This window comes from Belonocnema kinseyi, chromosome 2, assembly GCF_010883055.1.
Source record: "Belonocnema kinseyi isolate 2016_QV_RU_SX_M_011 chromosome 2, B_treatae_v1, whole genome shotgun sequence".
Taxonomy (NCBI): domain Eukaryota; kingdom Metazoa; phylum Arthropoda; class Insecta; order Hymenoptera; family Cynipidae; genus Belonocnema; species Belonocnema kinseyi.
Window position 1 is genome coordinate 7712279 of NC_046658.1, and position 22754 is coordinate 7735032.

Genomic DNA, 22754 nt, shown 5'->3' on the forward strand with positions numbered 1-22754 from the left:
ATTATCCGCCGGAAGCGGATGCTAATCTGAAAAACTACACCCGATCCCAGCGCAATCGCGGTAAAATTTCAGCCACAACTACGTTTCACGACTATGAGATAGGTGGTTACAGTCTGTAGCGGAATCAATACGACGATCGGGCAAAAGTATCGTGCACTCTGAGGACACGGTGCGACCTAAGGACGACCGCCTTCTGCATTTTTCCCGCAAATGTTTTAGCATATTGTTCACACGCAGAAATGCTTTTCAGACTACTAACCAGTGAAAGATTGGATATTAAGGTTAATGCCGTAAGAGTGACAGAGATCGTAATAAAGCATTCTTAGTGCCGCAGTGTGCCTCTGGATGTAGGTTGTTCCCGCATAAGTTGGACAACTAGATAATATGTGTACTAAATGCTCAGGGTGTGCATGGCACGCCCTGCAGCCATCATCGGGAATTTCTTGGCTCAAAATGTTCTGACGGTATGTGAAGGTGGAAATGACAGCGTCTTGACATGCCAAAATGAAACCCTCCGTGCCAGACTTCAATCCAGGTGATTTAAGGAAAGCAAAAGTTAGCTCAAACGACATTGACTGATCCTCCACATTTCTGTTGAAGATGCCATGCATCCTCTCATCGAGGAGCAGTTTATGGAAGTTTTTCCCTTGTGCTTTTTTAATCCGGACTTTCAGGAGTGAGTACTTGAGATAGATAAGGTAATATGCATTTTGCTTGCCCCTAATACTGAAGTTAAGTCCGAGTGTTTCAGCAGCCTCCTCCGCTGCTTTGTACAAAAACGCTCCTTTGCCCACTTCTTCGTGCTTTCTGGCCATTTTAGAAAGAGACATTCAAGATTCAATATCCCGCGACCACCTTGACGGCGTGAGATGTAGAGTCGCGGAACAGAAGACTTTAGATGTATGCTTTTTTTCATGTGCATAACCTTTCGTGTCCCGATATCAAGGGAACTCAGCTAATTCTTCGTCCATCATACCACTCCAAATGAATAGAGTATTAACCCAAATTTCATTCCTATTTCCTTAGTATATCGTTCGACATTCCCTAGAGCTAGATGTGGTTGCTCATTGTTTTTAACATAGATCTTAAGATTGTCCATGCAAAATCATGAGTGACCTTGTACTTTCGATCTGCAGGTTTGCCGCAAAAGTACCCGTCGGAATGGCGAAGTGCTAGAGATAGTGGCAATAATGTGAGGCAAAAGAGGAGTAGGCTCATGGTTCGATTGTTTTGAACCGCACTTACTACAACTATGTTTTGTATTGTAATTGCTGTTCCCACGGGCAGCTAGGGAAATGGTTCGTCCATCCTTGTGGAGCCCTGCATTCAAGGATAAGGCTGCATAATCTGAGAGGTCGCCCTGTATCGCAGAGTAACCGTTTGAGACACCTCACCCAGGTGCCATTCAGCTTTCGGCACGGTTGGTACGCTATCCGGTATGCAGGCACCAACCACGACCACGCCGGACAAACAGAGAGAAACCGACGTAAAAATTTGTTTTTCTGACTCAGGGGGCTTCAAAACATCGACATTTGATGAAATTCGCAAAAACCATTTTTCGCATAAACCTCATAAGTAACGTTTTTCTCCTCTGGACTTTTTCCTATATCACGATTTGTTTGCCTTCAAATATCTATTTTCGTTTGGTTTTTTGGATTTTTTAAGTCCTGTAACTTTGATGATCATTATTTTATCAAAAATTTATTGAGACACAATGTTCAAATGTTTGGTTACTATAAACAGCTGTCGATAGAATTTTCAAATTTTGAAAAAAAGATTTTAAAAAATTTGAACAAGCGCTTACTTATTGAATTTTTATCAAAAATAACTGGTTAACGAACTCTATATTTCTTTTTGGTCCCTCTAACTGTGTACCAAAGCACAATCCGATCCGATTATTCTTTTAAATCTCATCTCATTATGGATGAAAAGGTAAAAAGTATTGAAAAGGTATTCATTATTATATCAAAATATTGTTGTATTTACTTCGAAACAATACTTTATCTTTGAAAAAAACCTTTTTTATTTAGAAAGCGTATTTTAGGTTTTTAAACATCTACAAAAAATGTTATGTAATGGCAGCGAGGGGGCGGTCCAAAGGAAATGTTACGGTCTGTTACATAGGGACAGGGGATAAAAAGGTAAAAACTAATTTTTCATAATATGTGAACGCTTTCTCGGACAAGGATGTCCTTTGAGCTCAGTTCTATTTAGTATTCTTCTCGCAGATTTAGAGGAGAAGTTGAAAATGAAAGGAAACGGAGGGACAACATTAGGAACGGGCAAACTGTATTCACTAGCATATGCAGATGATGTAATGCTATTAGCAGATGATGAAAGAGGTATGAATTTGTTGATGAGAGTGTTCGAAGAATATGTGTGAGAAAAGTGTTTAACTTAGGATTTTGGTTCGAAACGAAGGGAGAAGCGAGCTACAGGTGAGAAAGAGATTGGAATGCGCGAGTAAAGTAATGGGACAAGTATGGGGTATAGGAAAAAGAATGTTCAAGAATGGCTGGAAGATGAGTGTGGATGTTTGATGTATTAGTATGGTCAGTGTTAAGCAGCCCCATGCATCGCGCCCACTTTCTTGTTTTCTTACGATACGGAGGGGAATTGTCGGCCAAACTAATCCAACAGATGGCACAATGACAAAAATATTTAAAACATATACATGATCAGAAGAATTAATAAAAAATATATGACGTATATTCAATATAAATAAAATAACTAAAATTTGTAAAACTACATCTTAAGTCGGACAGTAAAGAATCTTTGCACCTTTAAAATCTTAATAATTTCAAGTTTTGAAGAAAATATTTTTTTAAAAGTAACGTTAATTGTAATTAAAATGTTTGAAGGAATAATTTGGCAAAAAGTCAATGACAAGACTAATGAATGAGAAAATGGATTTAATATTATTCAATATAATGTTTATACTTATTTAAATTAAACCGAACATCATATATACATTTATACAGTTCAATCATTTATTTGTTGCTTAATCTTGAAAGCTTTTTTCTAGCTCCATTAAACCCCTAATAATTTTATTAAGAAATTTTAATTTAAAGGAGATTTTGAATTAAATAGTTAATTATATTATTGCAAACCTCATTCCCAAAATAAGCAGTGTATAAACTATTAAACTCTATAAACAAAAGTACCGTACTCATGATGCACAGTTTGAGGAAATTCACTTTTTTCCTTCAGCTTGACGCTCCGAACTTTTGTCCCCTCTATTTTCTATAAAAACTTTCTATTGTCTTAAATGAATGTTTAGGAACTCATAAAATACAAATAATTTGTTTATTATTCCATTTGTTATAAAAAAATTAAAAAATAGTCTTATTATCGGTAAAAAATGTTTGGTGCTAAAAGTGCTTCACATTAATGTAGGAATAACGTTCAGTAACAAAAATATTTTAAAAGTTTATTCCAACCACTGCGATAAACAATTTTTGTGGCAAAATATTGGAATTTGAGATTTTTCAAATTATAATTTTCTTCAATCGCCAGAACGATCTCAGGTATTCCATAAACTAATGAATATTGAATAATATTTGACAAAATATAACAATTTAAATTTTTGTAAACAAATTCAAAATTTTGCTCCTTTCGCATAGAAATTTTCTTTTGTGTACTGGAAATGTTTAAACCTGTTAGAAGAATGACTGCTAGTCACAAAAATATTTCAGAAGTTAACAATAACCATTATTATAATTCTCGTGACAAAGTATTCAAATGTAAGGTTTTATCAAAAATTTTCTTTTCTTTAATCACAACAATGGCTACGGATATTCCTTGAAAAATGTATCGTTGATAATATTTAGTAGAATATAACAACTCGCATGTTTATAAACAATTTACATCAACAATTTTCAAATGTTGGCAGTTTCACTTGGAAAAACTCTTTTCAATCGTAATACATTGAAAATGAATCATAACACTGTATGCTAAGATTAACTCAATACAAAATCAGTTGAGAATAACCCACCGACTTGGCAATCAAAGAAAATTTAAATTTGATAAAACCTTAAGTTTAAATATTTTGTCACAAGAATTGTTAATAACAGTGGTTATTGTTATCTTTTTCTAATATTTTTGTGACCAGCCGTCATTCACCCAATAGCTTAAAAAATTTCCAGTGCAAAAAAATTTTTCTATGCGAAAGGACCAAAATTTCTAATTTGTTTATCTAATTTGTTTACAAAAATTTTAATTGTAATATTTCATCAAATATTACTAAAGATTTATTATTTTAGGAAATAGCTGAAGTCGTTCTGGCTATTATAGTAAATTATAATTTAAAAAATTTTTAATTCTAATATTTTGCCACCAAAATTGTTTATCACAGTGGTTATTATAAACTTTAACATTATTTTTGTTATTAAATGTCAGTCTTACATTAAACCCTTCGTTGGAAGAGAGAATTCGACAAAAAGTGCTCAAAATGACAGGAAAATTTGTTATCCTGAAAATTTGTATCCTGGGGTTTTTGGAGTCGCTGAATCCAAATACGAAGTCAAAATTTAGAAATTCAAAATGGCGGATCTAATATGGCGGACGAAAATACAAAAAACGGATCGATTTGTATTAATCTTAGTACTTACGGATTTGTGCGGTCGCTGAACCCGAAGGTGAAGTCAAAATTGAAAACATTTAAATGGGGGACGAAAATATCCGCCATTTTGATTTTTTACTTCAAATTCGGATTCAGCGACCCCAAAAACCCGTAAGTGCCGAGATTCATCCAAATCGAGCCGTTCTTGTATTTTCGTCCACCATATTGGATCCGCCATTTTGAATTCTCAAATTTTGACTTCAGATTCCGATTCATCGACCCCAAAAAACCCCGAGTAAGACTTGAATGCAAAATCGGAGTAAGTTAAATAAGAAAAAAGAAGATTGACGCATTTTCCGTCAATGCCACCGAAGGGGTTAATGGGAAGCATTTTTAGCAAACAAAAATTTGTTTATCGATAATAAGATTATTTGTCAATTTCTTCATCAAATTAGTTTATAACAAATGAATGGAATAATAAACAAATTATTTGTATCCTATGAGTCCCTAAACATTCATTTAATACAATATAAAGTTTTCCTGATCAGTTTTTAAAGCGTAAAAAATAATTGAGTGGAAAAATTGTTAATAAAAAAATAGAGACAAAAGTTCGGAGATGGAAGGTCTATATAGCGAATAGTTCGTAAGATAGTTTATGGCTTGTTTGTAAGAATACTTGTAATGGTTATGTAAAGACTCTGAAACCCGTGAAAGGAAGAGAGCATAAACAAATAAAGAAGAATATCTGGTTGAAAATTTAATTCTTTTTTTTTAATGCAACTGCTTTGTTAAAAATTTATCTCTTTTATATCATAACTTCAACTACACAGTTTAAATTGAACTACTTCAATGAAAATTCACTTTTTTGGTTGAAGATTTATCTCTTTGATTCCAAGGTGAACTATTTTGTTAAAAATTGGTTAAATTTTTGGTTGAAAATTAATTTCTTAACTGCGTAAATAAAAATATTCCAGTTGAAGATTCATTTTAGTTGAAAATTCATCTCCTTGGATGAAAATTGACCTCTTTTGTTAAAAATTAGTTTTATTTTCGATTAAAAATTAAATTTTTAACTAAAAATTTAAATATTTTATTTTGCATTGCAAATTTATATGTTTTAGTTCAAAATTCAACTACCTGAGCGAAAGAGAGGCTGGTGAGATGAGGAATGCTGGGAGAGTAAAGAGAGAATAAAAGAGTGTGTGAGCAAATGGAGAAGAGGGGAAATGAAGGAGTATAACAGGAGGAAAAAAGAACATGAGAAGATACTGGAAATAAAAAGACAAAGGGGAAAGGAAGAATATAAAGCAGAAGTAGAAAAGTCGATCAAAGAAGGTAGGGTGTGGGATGTGATAAATAGGGATAGAGGGGAAAGGAAGGGAGTTAACGAAGAAATAGAAATGGAGGAATGGACGGATTATTTAAAGGGTCTATTAGGGGGAGAGCAAAATAAGATCAAAGAGAAAAAGTGTAGGATAGTCCAAGGAGAAATGGAGGAAGGGAGCGAAATAACAAGAGAAGTGGTTGAGGCAATAAATAGGTTAAAAAGAAATAAGGCGACGGGAGAAGATGGGATGGAGAACGACGCGATGAAGTTTGGAGAAGGAATTAGGGATAGGATGAAGATCTGCAACAAGATATGGAAAGGGGAAGGTTGGCCGGAAGAGTGGACGACGGGACTGGTGGTACCGCTTGTCAAGAAAGGGGAAGGAAAGAACGTAGAGGAATACAGAGGTGTGAATACAGAGTGACATGGACAAATGGATTAAATTTCAACGTCGACTCGTCATTTTGAAAGAACAGCATTTGTATATCGACTCTTGATAAAGACCCGCAGTGTTGGTAGCGAAACGTTGAGTATTTTTTTAAAAGAAATAAATATGTTTTTCACATGTTATTTCGGACGCTTTTATTACGATTTTATCATTGACCGTAAGACCGAATATTTGCTGAATTTAGCTAAAATACTGATTGAAAATTAAAACGGTCGAAGAAAGGAAAAACAGTTTGGATCTGCTGTATCTACAATTGTTTTGTATATTTGTTAACTACAAGGTCAGTAACGTACTGTTAATAATGGGATACCTGTCTTATATTTCGACAAGTTATGGTGAAAACGTGAGAAGTGACATGGACAAATGGATTAAATTTCAACGTCGACTCGTCATTTTGAAAGAACAGCATTTGTATATCGACTCTTGATAAAGACCCGCAGTGTTGGTAGCGAAACGTTGAGTATTTTTTAAAAAGAAATAAATATGTTTTTCACATGTTATTTCGGATGCTTTTATTGTGATTTTATCATTGACCGTAAGACCGAATATTTGCTGAATTTAGCTAAAATGCTGATTGAAAATTAAAACGGTCGAAGAAAGGAAAAACAGTTTGGATCTGCTGTATCTACAATTGTTTTGTATATTTTTTTGGAAAAATAAAGTATCCCACATAATCAGACGGGATTTAGAAAAGGGATGGGAACTATAGACAACATCTACGTACTTAACTATTTAGTTAACAGAAATTTGGGGAGAAAGAAAGGGAAACTAGTCGCTTTGTTCGTAGATTTCGAAGCAGCGTTTGACTCAGTGAACAGAAAAGTGCTATGACAGGCAATGAAGGAGAGGGATATAGAGGAAAAGTTGGTGGAGAGGATAAAGGAAATTTTTACTGAAACCAGGATTAGGGTGAAAATAGGAAAGAAAAAAGGGCAGGTTTTCTGGACAGGCCAAGGTCTAAGACAAGGGTGCCCGTTGAGTCCGTTACTATTTAGTATCCTATTGGCAGACTTAGAGGAGAAGCTAAAGGAGAAAGGGAAAGGAGGAACGGTTTTGGGTAATAGCAAACTATACTCTCTAGCACACGCGGACGATGTAGTTCTATTAGCAGATGATGAAAAGGGGATGAACCTAATGATGAGAATCTTCGAAGAGTATGTGGGAACAAAAGAGCTAACGGTGAACGTAGATAAGACAAAGGTGATGTGTTTCAGAAATAGAACGAGCAAAATAAATTAAGTTTGGAAGATGAACGGACAAAAAGTGGAAATTGTGCAAGAGTTCTGTTACCTAGGTTTTTGGTTTGAGGCAGAAGGGGGAAACGAGCTGCAGGTGAGGATAAGAATTGAATGTGCGAGTAAAGTAATGGGCCAAGTATGGGGTATAGGAAAGAGAAGGTTCAAGAATGATTGGAGAATGAGGGTCTGCTTGTTTGATGCGTTGGTGTGGGCGGTGTTGTAAAGGGAGGCCCTCAAACCCGTAAAAGGAAGAGATAAAATACATACAACTACCTGGGTGAAAAATTAATTACGACTAATTACGACTAATTAGAATTAAAACGACTGTTTTGTTAAAAGTTCATCTTTTTCTAGTGATAAATTCAACTATTTACACTGCCGAGTTTTAGGCCACCTCTTTTTTTATGACTGAATAAATTCTCTTAATTTTTATTATACCAGACCTAAAAAAATTTCTCTTTAAAAGGTTGATTGTTTTCGAAATTTGGTATAAAATAAGCCCAGGGTGAAGCCAATTTTTCTAGTTTTTAAGTAGATATTGCAAAGATAGTGTAAATTTCATTGTTTTCTTAAATTTTCAATAACTTCCGAAAGATTAAACATCTTTCAATCTTTTTGGGATCATTTTGAAACTATTTTTTACCTATCAAAATAGTTGGAAAAGTTGAAATATTATTTTTGATAACAAACATATTTTTGTAAAATATGTAAAATATAGAACCATGGAGTTTCTATGTAATTTTGTCAAAATATATATTTATTTAACTTTTATTCTGATTTGCCTACAGATAGATGCATACAAATTTTTCCAACTTTTTTATTACAAATTCAAGTTCTTGCATTCCGAAAAGAAATTTTTTACAATTTATACTCGTAAGCTGCTATGATACAATAACAAATATCTTCAAAATGAGCCCAAGAACATTGAAAAATGTTGATTATTTCGGAAGTTATTGAAAATTTAAGAAAACATTGAAATTTACACTATTTTTGTAGTATCTACTTAAAAACTAGACAAATTAGTTTCACCCTGGGCTTATTTTATACATAATTTTGAAAAAAATCAACCGTTTAAAGAGAAATTTGTTTAGCTCTGGTATAATTAAAATTAAGAGAATTTATTCAATCATAAAAAAGAGACGGCCAAAAATGTTGCAAGACAGTGTAGTTAAGTTGAAACACTGTTAAAAATTCACTTTTGTGGTTAAAGATTCATGTCTTTGGTTAAAAATTCGTTTCGTTTTTAGTTAAGAATTAATTTTTTAACTGAAAATTTAATTTGATACGTTGTAGATGTATCATTTCAGTAGAAAATTAATCTCTTTGTTTATATTTTAACTATTTCTTTTGATTATCTTTTAGATTAAAAATTAATTTTTTGTAACTGAAAATTTAACTATTCTATTCTTGGTTGAAAATGTATCTTTATGAGTTTAAAATTCAACCATTTTTTTAAAGACTCGTATTTTTTAATTTAAAGTTGAAGTAGTTGGTTAAAGTTGATGTATTTTTTAGTCATCTTTTTGGTAAAAATTTATCTTCTTGATTAAGGGCATGTGATACTTAGAAAATTATCGACTTTACCAGTTTTAGGTTCCTCCGGCTTTTCTTTTCTAGAAAAATGAATATTTTGTCTTAAAAATTTGGGAAACGATAGCGAAAATGATGAGAAGGCTTGATTTTTTTGCGGAATCAACTTAAAATGTTTTTCCTAAGACTCCTTGCTACCATATCTTTCACAGTGACCAAAAAATGTTTATTATTTAAACAATTTTTATTAAAAAATGCACATTTTTATCATTTTTTGATGAAAAGGTTTGATTTTGTATGGAATCAACTTAAAATATTTAGCCTAAGACTCCTTGCCATCATGTTTTTCATAGTGACCAAAAAATGTTAATTATTTAAACATACTCTATAAACAAATGGGCATTTTGACCATTTTATGATGGAAAGGCTTGCTGTTTTTTGCGGAATCAGTCTAAAATGTTTTGCCTAAGACTCCTTGCTATTGTATTTTTCATAGTGAAAAAATGTTTATTATTTAACCAAATTTTATTAATAAATGCACATTTTGCCCACTTTTTGATGAAAAGGCTAGATTTTTCTGCGGAATCAACTTTAAATGTTTAGTCTAAGACTGCTTGCTACATGTTTTTCATAGTGAACAAAAAATGTTAATTATTTCAACAATTTTTATAAACAAATGTATATTTTTACCATTTCTTTAATTAACAGGCTTGATCTTTTTTGCGGAATTAATTCGAAACATCTTGAAAAATAATCTATGCTATCATATTTTCAATAGTGACAGAAAAGGATTAAATTTTTTTGGAATCAATGCGAAATATCTTGAAGAAGAATCCTTGCTTTCATATTTTTATAGTGACTTCATAGATCAGAGCAAGGATGTTTTTGTCGAAGATGCACAAAAATTCTTCATGAATTGTACAATTTTTTCTAATTTTTCGAAAAACTTCTGGCTCAACATATTTAAAAAAAAAACATATGTACTTGCATAAAAACAACTTAAACTTCAAATGCCCGTAAACCCCACATCTATAAACCCCAAAACCAAAAATGCCTGACCCAAAATCAATTAGCCTTGAAACAAATAAAATCCGATCGTCTAATAAATTGCTCAAATGCAGAACATATGACCCATATATTTCATAACTCATTAACCTTAAACCTGTAAACTTCAAACCTAAAATATTTAAATCTATCAAGTTAAAACCTCCAAACCTATAACCCTGAGTTATTTATTTACAAACCTGTAAACCATAAGGCACTAAACCTATTGTCCATACACCCTAGATATGTTTGCCGCAAAACTGTAAAAACAATTGACAGTGGGTGACGCGCCATCTACTCGATAGGTATGACGCGTCACCTAATGTCAATTGTTTCTACAGTTTTGCGGCGATAGTTTTTGACGATAGTTTCCTAACCCAAATACGAGCGAAATAGAACTGACGAGATCCTCAAAGTATTTACTGTTTTGTTTTAATATAAAATATATAACACCTGTTGTACTTTTAGTGTTATAAAATAGAACATGTGAATTTTTCTATGATTTGTAATGCTTATGATACTCCAATAAATTAAATCTTAGTTTCGTAAATTTAAAAATAGATTGTGTTAATTTTTTATCTGCTAAGTGTTGATATACAATGTCTCAATTACCTAACCAACTTAAATATTCATATTTTTGTGAATTGATGTGGAATAATAATTACGCCAATAACTCTAAAGGAACAGACTTGCTCATGGGAGAATTAAAGTCAACGTACTATCTGTCTGAAACTGAACAATATTTCCTAAGAAACAAAATAATAAGTCTTTTTGACACAATAAAAAACAATGGATCATTTTCTCCCGTAGAAGTGAGTTTTCAACTTAAATATAAAGATTTTTTAGAGAAAATGCTTGTCCTGAATATAGGAGAGCTGGATAATGAAATTACTAACGACGAAATTTCTGATGTCATAGTAAAAAAGGGTCGACCACGCTTATCGTTCGAGAAGGGTTCAAATAAAAATAAAATGAGACGAGCAACGGAATTAGCTTCGAACCATGCATATGATGAACTGCAAATAACTTTGAAAGTAAAACAAAAAGAAACACCTGAGGTAAACGATTCTGAGTCAGAAGATGAAACTGAGGAGAGTAATTACAATGATCGTGAAAGAAATCAAGCATTGGCTATGTTTACTGATGCTCATTTTTCAAAAGAGACCTATCGAAAAATAAAGAGAGCATAATTTACAAATTTTTGGAAGTAAAATGTATCCACCTTACGATGACATAACAAAAGCCAAACAAGATTGTTACCCTAATCACATCGAAATCAATGATTTAGCAGCAAGTGTTCATTTTATTTCTTTACTCGATCATACAATTCGCAGGATATTTCAACTTATTGATGAAAAATAACTTCAAAGTTTAAAGCAGGAACAAATAGAATTTTTAGGAAAATGGGGTATGGACGGAGCTGGTGAACAACAAACGACAAGACAGTTAAGGTCCTTAGAAGAACACTGTGACAACTCTGATCCGTCTGACAAGTCAGTGTTTATAACATGTTTTGTACCACTTGATTGCAAGCTGGTAGTAACATTTTGTGGGTTAATTCCAAACCTAATTCAGTAACTTATTGCCGTCCAATCAGTTTCCAGTTTATAAAAGAAACTGAATAATAACAAGTAACTATCAATATTATAATGAAATGCTAGAAAGAATACAAAATTATTGTTTGGAGTTTCATAATATGAATTTTAACATAAAATTCAATATTAAATGTAGTATGCTTTATGTTGAAGCAGGTAATGCGATAACAGGGCAAGCATCTCCTGCTTCCTGCAACTTATGTGATGCTAAACCTAATGAAATGAATGACATTGATATGGTATTAAAACGAAGTCTGAAACTTCAAGAATACATAACTAAGGGGAAAAATAGTCTTGTGATAATCCGTTTTGTTCCCCCTTTCTAAATTGACTCAGCGGACGCTTCATTCTAGCCAGGGTAAGGTTTTAGAGACAATAAACAAACCAGATCTTTTAAGTTACAATAATTATCAAAGTATTTATTTCCCTACTAATTATACAGTTCTAACATAACCCCTAGTGTTTGTGTGGCGGGTGTGTGAATATGCGAGTGTGTATATGTGTGTATGAGTATAAGCGAAGACGCAATATTAAATGTAGTTGTGTGTGGCGCGGTTACATCGTGAGTATGTGTGTGATAGGTGTGACTCTAATTATGTTGATTTTAATTTGCTTGCGGCTAGATGAGTTTTGGAACGAATACTTAACGGAGGCGAATTAAAAAGGTGTTTCTCATGTGTTATACTGATTCCTGAAATTATATATAAAGAAAGAGAACGTTGTAAATTACAAAACACGGAAAATCAACAACAATCGGTTCAACAAAATATTCGCGCCCTAAATCTTCCCCTCTACGGTAGGTAGGGTGATTGCGGAAAGAGAGGTTGGGGTAGGAGACGGTATAGTGATGGGACGATCGTTGCGTCGGTATCGTGTCGGTAAATCTGTGATAAACGGTAACCATAGGTGCACCTATAGGTAAGCCTTTATATCGGTTAAAATGGTATCCACAGGTGCTCCTGTTGGGTACGATTTAATGCCGCAGTATTTTTAGAAATGTCGGTAGAGTCGGGAATGTTAATAAATGATAACTACAGGTGCTTCTGTCAGTTGGCATTTATGTCTTAGATTTTTGTAACGACAAGTGCGCCTGTTCGTTACAGAAATCGTATACGCATTCGCAAAGTCCGTGGCGTCGGTTAGATCGGTAATGTCGGTTTTGTCAGTAGTGCGCAAAATGGCAACCACAGGTGCGCCTGTTGGCTGGTATTTATGCGACTTCCGGAATTGGCAATCACAGGTGCTCCAGTCGATTGTCAGTTCACAACTGTCAGAAGCTTCTGAGAATGGCAGGTATAGGTGCTCCTATTCCTTGCGATTCTCATCGGTACTCTTACTACCATAGGTGCACCTATAGGTAGGGAGAGTACGAGAGTCTTCCCTGGGCACGAGCTCTTCGATGTGATCGGTTCGTCGTGTCCAGTTGAACTGCCGTTCAGGGTGTCGAGCAGTCGCTAACTGCGACCATTTTTTTATAACATATTTTTTCTTAATTTTCGTCTGACAATTTGCCTTTTTAGGTGTCTAAGACCATTTTGATAACACTCTGGGGTTGATTGCAGCACCGGTTTCGAAGTTATATATGTGGCGGTGCCAGGTTCACATGTAAAACCAGAACGTGCATCGCTTTAAAAAAAACTAAAAAAAGGGCTGCCATATATGAGTCCTTAATTTCTGAAAAACCTGGATTAGATAGAATGAACAGTTTTGAGGTAACAGGTGTTGTAGTTAAATTAAAAAAGGCGGTGCAGGCTTGAGAGATGTCTTCGGTATACCGGAATACGAATATGTTGCGTAATTTTGAAATACAAAAAGACGGTAGCAGTGCAAGAAACCGAAGCTGGGTAGTTTTGCTTTTTTCGAAAAAAGAACTTTATACTTGCACAGCTTTATGTCAATCAAATTTTGAAATGTGCAAAATGTTTTATTTTATATCAATTGTATTGCTGATGTTAGTAAAAAGAAGTCAAACTTAGGAAGTTTTGCGTACGAGAAATTTTCGGGTTACTGATTACGAATCTTAAGTCCGACTTTCAAAATTCAAAATGCCTAATCAAATATGGGGCACCATACTTTTGGAACATGTATACATTCTCTTAAAAATTAGGACCTTTGGAATTTTTGAGGTTCTAGTTCCGAAGCTTAGGCAAGATTTGTATAATTCAAAATGGCTGATCCAATATGGCGAAAGAAAAACATGAAAAACTTATCAATATTTGTGAATATCAGAACCCAGAGGGTTTTATTTTTTATTTGACTTGAATTTTAAATGAGTAATAAAACATGTCTTATAAACATTTATAACATGTATAAACTTTAAAATCGCAATTTGTCATCAGTCATTTTCAATTTAGAAGATCTCACGACAGATTTGTAATAAGCAACCAAAAAACGCTGGTTACTGATTTTGACAAACATGTATAAATTTTTCACGTTTTTCGTCCGCCATAATGGATCGGCCATTTTAAATTATGAAAATCTGGCTTAAGATTCGGAATCAGAACCCCAAATAATCCCGATGTACTGATTTTTATAAACATTTATACAGGAGTCCGCAGCAAATGTACATGAAATGGCTTTCGGTCGATTTTGATTAAACTTCGTAAAATTGTAGTTCTCGATGTCTGGATCAAAAGTGTTATGGGGCACAAAGTCCGAAAATGGACAGTTTTCGAGTTATAGAGGGTTAAACATCCCACTCTTTTAAGAAGCATTACCAAATATCTCGAAAACTGCAGCTCTGCGAAAAAAATGTTCCCTATGAAAGTTATTGGGCTCTAACGGGGAAATGCAAAGGCAGTCATGGCCTTAAGACACAGGTCATTTTACAAGGTCATTCAATGTGAAGTTGTCATTTATTGACTACTTCTTCTGCTTGACTCTCACGTAACTTACGCCCTTCTTGATCCCCCCCCCCCCCTCTAAAAAGAAAAAAAGAACAAAATTATATAAAATGGGTGTTGGCGTGCGTAATGCGCAGGTGTGATAAGCCCCATTAGTACTTTTATAATCATAAGAACAATAACTTGAGAGCTCTGCTATCATTTTTGTACGAGTCATTTTGTATTCACAAAGGACGGGCGATTTGTTTCTGAGTACATTTTCCCGGTACAGTGGGCCAGTGTGGTACACTTGTTTTGGCTGTTCTTTTGTTTTTCTGATTCTTGCTCATGTCTTGCTTTCATTGGCTAGATAATGACTGAATCGTACTCATGACTTGCCTTCATTAGCCGGATATTGTCTAAATCAAGCTCATTTCATGCCTTCATTGACTAGACATTGACAACACCCTGGACAAATCTTGCATTCATTGGCCAGATAATGACTAAACCTCGCTCATGTCTTGTCTTCATTGGCAAGCTAATGACTAAATCTCGCTCATGTCTTGCCTTCTTTGGCTAGATAATGACTAAATCGCACTCATCACTTGACTTCATTGGCTGGCTGTTGACTAAGTCATTCTCATTTCTTGCCTTTATGGGTTCTATATTGATTTCCTCTTTATATCTTGTCTTTATTGGCTGAACATTAGCAATAAATGACAAGTTCACATTGAATGACCTTGAAAAATCACCTGTGTCTTAAGGCCATGACTTTCTTTGCATTTCCCCCTTAGAGCCCAATAACTTTCACAGGGAACATTTTTTTCGCAGAGCTGCAGTTTTCGAGATATTTCGTAATATTTATTAAAAGGGTTGGATTTTTAACCCTCTATAACTCGAAAACTGTCCATTTTCGGACTTTGTGCCCCATAACACTTTTGATCGAGACACTGAGTACTACAATTTGACGAACTTTAATCAAAATCGACCGAAAGCCATTTCATGTACATTTGCTGCGGGATCCTTTTGCAAGTTTTTCCTCCGTCATATTAAATCGATCATTACACAGGTCCACAAAAAAAACTTTCTGTGTCTTGGATGCTAATATGATAATTCTATTTATTTTTTTCCGTTAGAACCGAATATGCAACCCGTTTACCCCCTACACGTAAGAGTTTTCACATAACCTCAAAAACACCCAATAAACCACTGAAACAGCAAAATTATTTACCCTGTACCATCTTTTTCCTTCTTTACAACATATTCTTCCTGATCAGTCATCGTTACTCTCGCTGCTCTCTTCATTGATATCTCCATCAGTTACTTCATCAATCTCCAAATCAGCCACAGATACATCAAGGGCTACCTTCATGATCTTTCTTATTACTTATCTCAGACATGGAAGCTTTGGTCACGCTAGGCACGGTTCCACGCTGAATTTTTTGAAAATTACTGGGGTTGAATCCTGTGCCAATCAAACACAAATAACAATCGTATTTGCACTTAGGCTCCCGCCAAACAGTTGGTGCAACAAACTTTATTTTCGCAGCATGATCATTATGTCAATTTAACAACTATCTGCAAACACAGCAGATCATTTTGGGCAACCAAAAATAGTTTTCTTGGATTACCTCACACCCAAATCAGTGCTGATATATTTAACGCAGGTTTTGAGTGAAGTTTTTTAAATTTTTCTTTATCTTAAAATCACCGCACACGTAACAGTGACTATCACTGTTTCCAGTACATTCATATGTGCACTGAGTCAGTTTTGTGAAGGACGGCAGAAGATGAAACACTGGCGCCACTAGCGCCACGCCCTACATTTGAATGACAGCTGATAAGAAACATGGGAGATGTAGTTTGTTCCGAGTTTTTGTAATATTTTTAACATTTGTAGACATTTTAAAAACTTTGAGGTTGAATTAAGCCAAGATTAAATGTTTCTAGAATTTAAAAAATATCGAGGATTAAAAAATACGTCTTCAAGGTTTAAAGCAAATAAATTTACAATTCTAGAATTTTAATATAAATAATAGTTTTTCAATTTGAATTACTTGAATGATTCCAATGTATTATTACATTATAAAATACACAAAAAATTGTAAAAATTATAATGTTTAATATTTAGTACATTGTATTAATCGTCAAGACATTGAAAAGATTATCAGTATGAAAGCTATTAAGTTTATTGTACATTTAGTCATATATTTATTTGAAAATTGGATTAAAATATGGAGATATGAATTAAATAAGGACTAAAGACATCGATGTATAGATTCGAACTGTCGAGCAGGGTACGAGTCAACCCGTTCAAACGGAGTTTTTTCTCCGTTTCCAAAAATAAGGTTGACCGTTAGCAGCAAGCAATTAACCGTGATTAAAATGATTTTATTGTTAAACCTGGACAGGTAGTGTGTAAAGATCACTTATTAAAGGAACAGATAATTTGAAAAAGGAACTTTTAGCTTCTGATTAGACGGTTATGGCCGTAAATATTACGATTTATTCACACGGACGTCCTTTAACCTAAAAAAACCGATTGGCTCTGACGGTTTCATGTAAACATTGATTTTTAAATTTTGAGATATTCTTGTTGTTGCCGAACTTTTAGATTATTTTGATGGTATGTAAAATGATAGTTTTAATAGTTTTCGAAGTTTTAAAAATATTGTAAGACCCTTACTATCTTTAAGAAAAATGTGAAAGTAACATTAATAACAGCTTTTAATTATCGAATAGTTTCGATATTTATTTACAATTACATTAATTTATTTATAAATGCAAGTATTAAACTATTCAATCATTGTAAAATAATGATTTTCTTGCAGACATAATGGTAAAAGAAACTTAAATTAAAACTAGGGGTTTCACCATCTCAATTTCCAAACTGCCCTGATCATTCTTTGAAGGCTGGCTTTTTTTTATACATTTCAGAATCCTCTGTAAAAAAATCGCGCTTTATTAGACCACGGGGTTTCTTTTAGCAGCCTTCGAACAATGCTCGGGGCAGTTTAAAAATGGAGATTTCGAAACCCCTGGTCTTAATTTAGGATTATAATACCATTGACTGCAAAAAATCATTGTTACAATTTTAATTTACTTTAATACTTGAACTTTGTAATAAATTAATGTAATTGTACATAAATGTTGAAACTTAGCGATAATTCAAAACTGTCATTTATGTTACCTTTACATTTTTCTTACAGATAGTAAGGGTCTGGAAATATTTTTTAAATTTCAAAAACTATTGGAACTATAATTTTACATACTATCACAATAATCTAAAAGTTCAGTAACAAGAAAAATATAACAAGATATGAAAATCAAGGTTGTCATAAAATCGTCAGACCCACTCGATTGTTTTAGGTTAAAGGAAATCAGTGTAAGCAAATCGTAATACTTACCGCAATAACCGTTCCATCAGGAGCTAAAACTTCCTTTTTCCAACTGATCAGATCCATTAAAAAGTTATCTGCACACACTATGTATCCAGGTTTAACAATGAAATCCTTTTTAGCACGCTTAATTGCTTGTTGCCACCATTCAAACTAATTTTTTGTAACGCAGAAAAAAACTTTTTTTACTCCATTTGAACGGGCGGAGTCGTACCCTCGTTTACAGTTCGGACCTATACATCGATGTCCACCCATTTTGATTACATATTTATCTGTAAATGCATCAAATACGCTAAAAAGACGATGGAGTTATGACATTTCACAAGTTTTCACATGCAAAATAGTCACGCTTCTAATGCAAAAGCGAAAATCGTGTCACCCCCCTGCTAGGACTAAGCATGGGGGCTTTCCGACTTAAACGAGGACAACGTCAACTCGTCGTCGGAAACACTCCAGCTTCATCCACATACCCTACCGCCCACCTGCAAGGCAGCGCGCCTTCGCTGGTTTCGTTACCTCTGAGAATTGGAGAATGGATCATTCCACACCTTTTCCTTAGAAGCAGTGCCACCATCTACAGTGTTCTTTAAAGCAGTATTCTACTTTGAAACGCTTGAAAACAAAGCGATTTTTGTGGATTTTTTCTGAGATTAATAACTCAAAAAGTAAGTAGTTACGTGCTGTTGTGAAAATATCGAGAATGGACCGTCTGAAACAACAAAACTAAACAGTTCTAGATTCAGTATGACTCCAGCAGCCGGCTGGACTAGGATTAAATAAAAAAATTAATTTTAATTTTTTTTGCGAAAAACTGTAAAAATAAACCCACCTTTTTTGTGTTTTTCGCCGCCATTTTGTCATTTTTCAATGTGTATCAGAAATCTTAGTTCAGCCGGTTGCTGGTATTTACAGAATCTAAAAATATTTATTTTTTGGTTTCAGACTACCCATTCTCGATATTTTCACAACAGCGCGAACCTACCAACTTTTTGGGGAGATAACTTTGACTAACATTTTTATATATAAAAAGTGCGTAAAATAAATGAAAAATTTTTCAAAATGTATTTCAAGAGTGTGTTTTATAAGCCTATGAAACCCTACAACGATATCATTATGAATAATCTCAGCAAAAATTAAAAAAAAAGCTTTGTTTTTGAGCGTTTCAAAATAGAATACTACCTTAAAGTAGCAGGATTTCAAATTCCAGAGAAAATGGTATATCTTTGTACGATTGCAATGGTAAAAAGTAATAGTGGTGGTTATATTAGTAGTGGTAGCAGTGGTGTTTTGTTCAACCATTGTTAAACTACTACGAAATAATTCAATTCCATAAATATTGCAAGAAAGATATTGGACTACAAGCATACTGTTATATCTGAAAAATCACGAAGTAAGGGGATCATGAAGCCATGAGGTTATATGGTAACCAGATTAAGAGGAGGGTGAAAATCGTACAGGGTAAATATTTTTGCGGTTTCAGTGCTCTATTGGGTTTTTGAGGTAATGTCAAAATCCTGAAGTGTAAAGGTTAAACCGGTTGCATATGCGGTTTCAGCGGGAAAAAATACATAGGAATATCATATAGGCATCCAAGACTCAGAAAAAAAACCATTTTTTTGCGGAATTTGTTATTAAAGATAAAAATCTGAACGAATGAGAGCCCCAAATTATACCTAGGTACAGGTTTTTTCAAAAATGTATAGATTTCCCCAGTTCTTGGTGTACATACGTTGGTAATCATGAAGATTGTTTGAGAGGGCGGTAAGCCCGAGTGTTTAGCGTTAGCCTTGACAAGGGTCGGTGGAGAGCAGGTTGGACTTCTTCCCCCAGGAAGTAAGATTGTAACGAAAAATACGGAGAGCATTACAGAGAGTAAGACGACAAGAACAAGCCACAGACCAAGACTAGGCCACGACCGGCGATTCGGGGCTACGTTGCCTGAGCATTCGGGAACCTCGGATAGTTCATCTTCATCTCGAATACAAACCAGGTACACTTTCAAGTAGGGTCCTGCCAAGTTATGTTTCCGTCTTAATAATTCTGTTTCTCTTCTTTAAGCAGCTGTCAACATTTTAAATATTGAACAGGACGAGATAAGTTCACAGAGGCACATTCCTTGCACGACGTATGTTGAGATTTAGAGGTATCAGAACCACTAGCAGGTTCAAGCGCTCTGATTAGAGAATGCAAAAATTCCTTGGTTATGGGGGAGTCTTCCTAGACTTGCGAATACGTTTTTCAGTCCTCGTAAATTCCAGGTGGGACAGGGAGTTTTGGTAAGGTATTATGAGACAAGTCGCAAGCAATCATACCTGATGGAGGAATACCTTGAGATGAAGAAACACCGACACCAAGATTCTTCGGAGCAGTTTTATACGAAGCGTTCTCAACTGTGAATTCTGCTTCAGATCCGAAAAGCTTCTCATCCACTAAATAAAGATCTGTTGTACTGTCAGGATGGAGGGAGAATTCAATGTGACAATAGTAAATTGTAGAACTCATTCTTGTAATCCTCCTCCGTAGAGATGCGTTTCCAAGTATGTAATTGATTTTATCTTCTCTCTACTCTCAGTATTATTGGCGTAGAAACGGTTGATGAGAGCCGCCAAGACAATCTGATGTTGAATGTATTGACATTTGCTATAAAAAAGAATACAAGTGCGGGATGCTTTTAAAGCGTGTTTATTTGACGAATGTACAAATGCGACTATAGAAAGAGTCGGAGTAGAAACCGCGACGGACCTCGTCCAATCGTGTACGAGCATGCGCACTACAACAATAATAATAGGACGCGAAGATTTGAAAAACGCAAATCACATCTTCCCTGCTTGAGAACTTCGAGCAAAACAAAATAAAATCGCAACGCTACATATCGAAATACTCCTTTTTCGTTCTCATTCCAAGACATTCATGCAAAACATAAAATCTAGATCTTGGGAACGCTTTCGTGAACAAATCAGCACATTGCTTGTCTCATGACATGAATTTCGCGACCAAAACGTTATTTTCGACCAGTTCACAAATAAAATGCAACTTGACGTCTAAATGTTTCGATCGTTTATGATACTCTGGGTTTTTCAAAAATCGAATCGTACTTTGATTGTCGATAAACAAGCAAGTCGCATCAGCCTGATCTCGCGCAAGATCTTTCAAGACTTGCTGCAACCAAATCGCTTCGCACGCAGCCAAATCTGCCGCGATGTCCTCAGCTTGTGTGGTACTCAGTGTGACGGTTTTCTGTCTTTGACAACACCAAGTGACAGCTGCGTCACATACAAAGAAAACAAAACCAGATGTCGAATGTCGCGTGTCAACATCTCCTCCAAAATCCGAGTCACTGAAACCCGTCACAATGAAATTTTCACATTTTCCTTCGTAAATAATACCGAGGTCCATCGAACCCGCCACATATTTAATAATTCTTTTAACCGCGTTCCAATGACTCGCGTCGTGTTTTTCGAGAAACTTACTCACATTGTTGACAGCGTACGCGATGTCAGGGCGCGTTACAAACGGCAAGAAACATCTAAGAGCCGACGGCTTCGCGATAAGGCACGTTCTCTATTACGTTTTCATTTTTAGACGCATAGAAAACTTGATTTGGATCCGCAGGGATGCATACTGGGTTCGCGCTCTTCATTTTGAATTTACCCACTATTTTTAATGCGTACGAACTTTGATGAAGAAACATTCTCCTTTTGAGCATGTCACACATGAACTCCATTCCGACAAAACATGCTGAATCACTCAGCTTGATCTCAAACGATTCACTCAATGGGTCAATTAAAATTTTTCACGAATAGCGCGACAATAACTTCGTCGTCGTTTACAAATCCGTGAAAAATGCATTTCTCACTCGCGCACTGCTCAAGTCCTAAATCTTTTAGGGCACTCGTAAACTTCATGTTCCAACATCGCGCTGCTTGTTTCAAGCCATATCATGCTTTCAACAATCGGCACACTTTTTCACTGTTTTCACTGCGGATTCCTTGCGGCACCTCCATGAGAATCTCTTCCCGAAGATCACCATAGAGGAAAGGGGTTTTGATGACGAACTGCGCCATTCGAGGTCCAAATGCGTGACGAGAGCGAGAAATATTCAAAGGGAATCGTATCTGATCACAGGAGAAAAAGTTTCCTTATAATCAAGGCCTTCGACTTGAAAACCACGGGCGCAAGGTCGCGCTTTGTACTTCACTGGGTTACCTTTTTCATCTCGAAGGACCTTGAACACCCACTTCGAATCGATGAGTTTCATATCGGGCGTTCGACGAACGAATTCCCACGTTGAGTTTTCACGATGTGAGTCGAGTTTGGCCTGCAACGCATGTTTCCATTCACTGGATTCGGGACCGTTGACAGCTTCTTCGTACGAAATCAAAGGATATTCTACCAAATTTGCTTGATACTATTGTGGCGCACCAATACTGCTCCTTTCGCGATGTTGGTACGGAAGTGGTATTTCTCTCTGCTACCTGAGGTTTTGAATCGTCGTCGAAACCTTTTGACGATGGTGCATTAACGGCTGCTTTCTCGTTGAAAATAACGTCTCTTGACACTGTTATTTTCTTGGCAATCGGATCATAAACTCTGAAATTGCTTGAGTTTCCTCGATACCCGACCATTATGCGTTTTTCCGACTTCGCGTCGCATATCTTCCGTGATTGCTTGGGAACGTGCATGTAAGCGACACTTCCGAACACACGGAGGTGACTTAATTCAGGCTTCTCGTTGTTCCAAAACTGGAATGGCAGATCTTGACACAACACGGTTCTGAAGTTATACTGCTGT

The 22754-nt window shown here is 35.1% G+C and overlaps 1 protein-coding gene across 2 annotated transcripts in view; it reads right to left on the minus strand.

The window, feature by feature from the left end:
• The window catches only part of LOC117167150 (ecotropic viral integration site 5 ortholog), a 180437-nt gene that overhangs the window by 140657 nt on the left and 17026 nt on the right, over nucleotides 1-22754 (minus strand). The window lies entirely within an intron of this gene.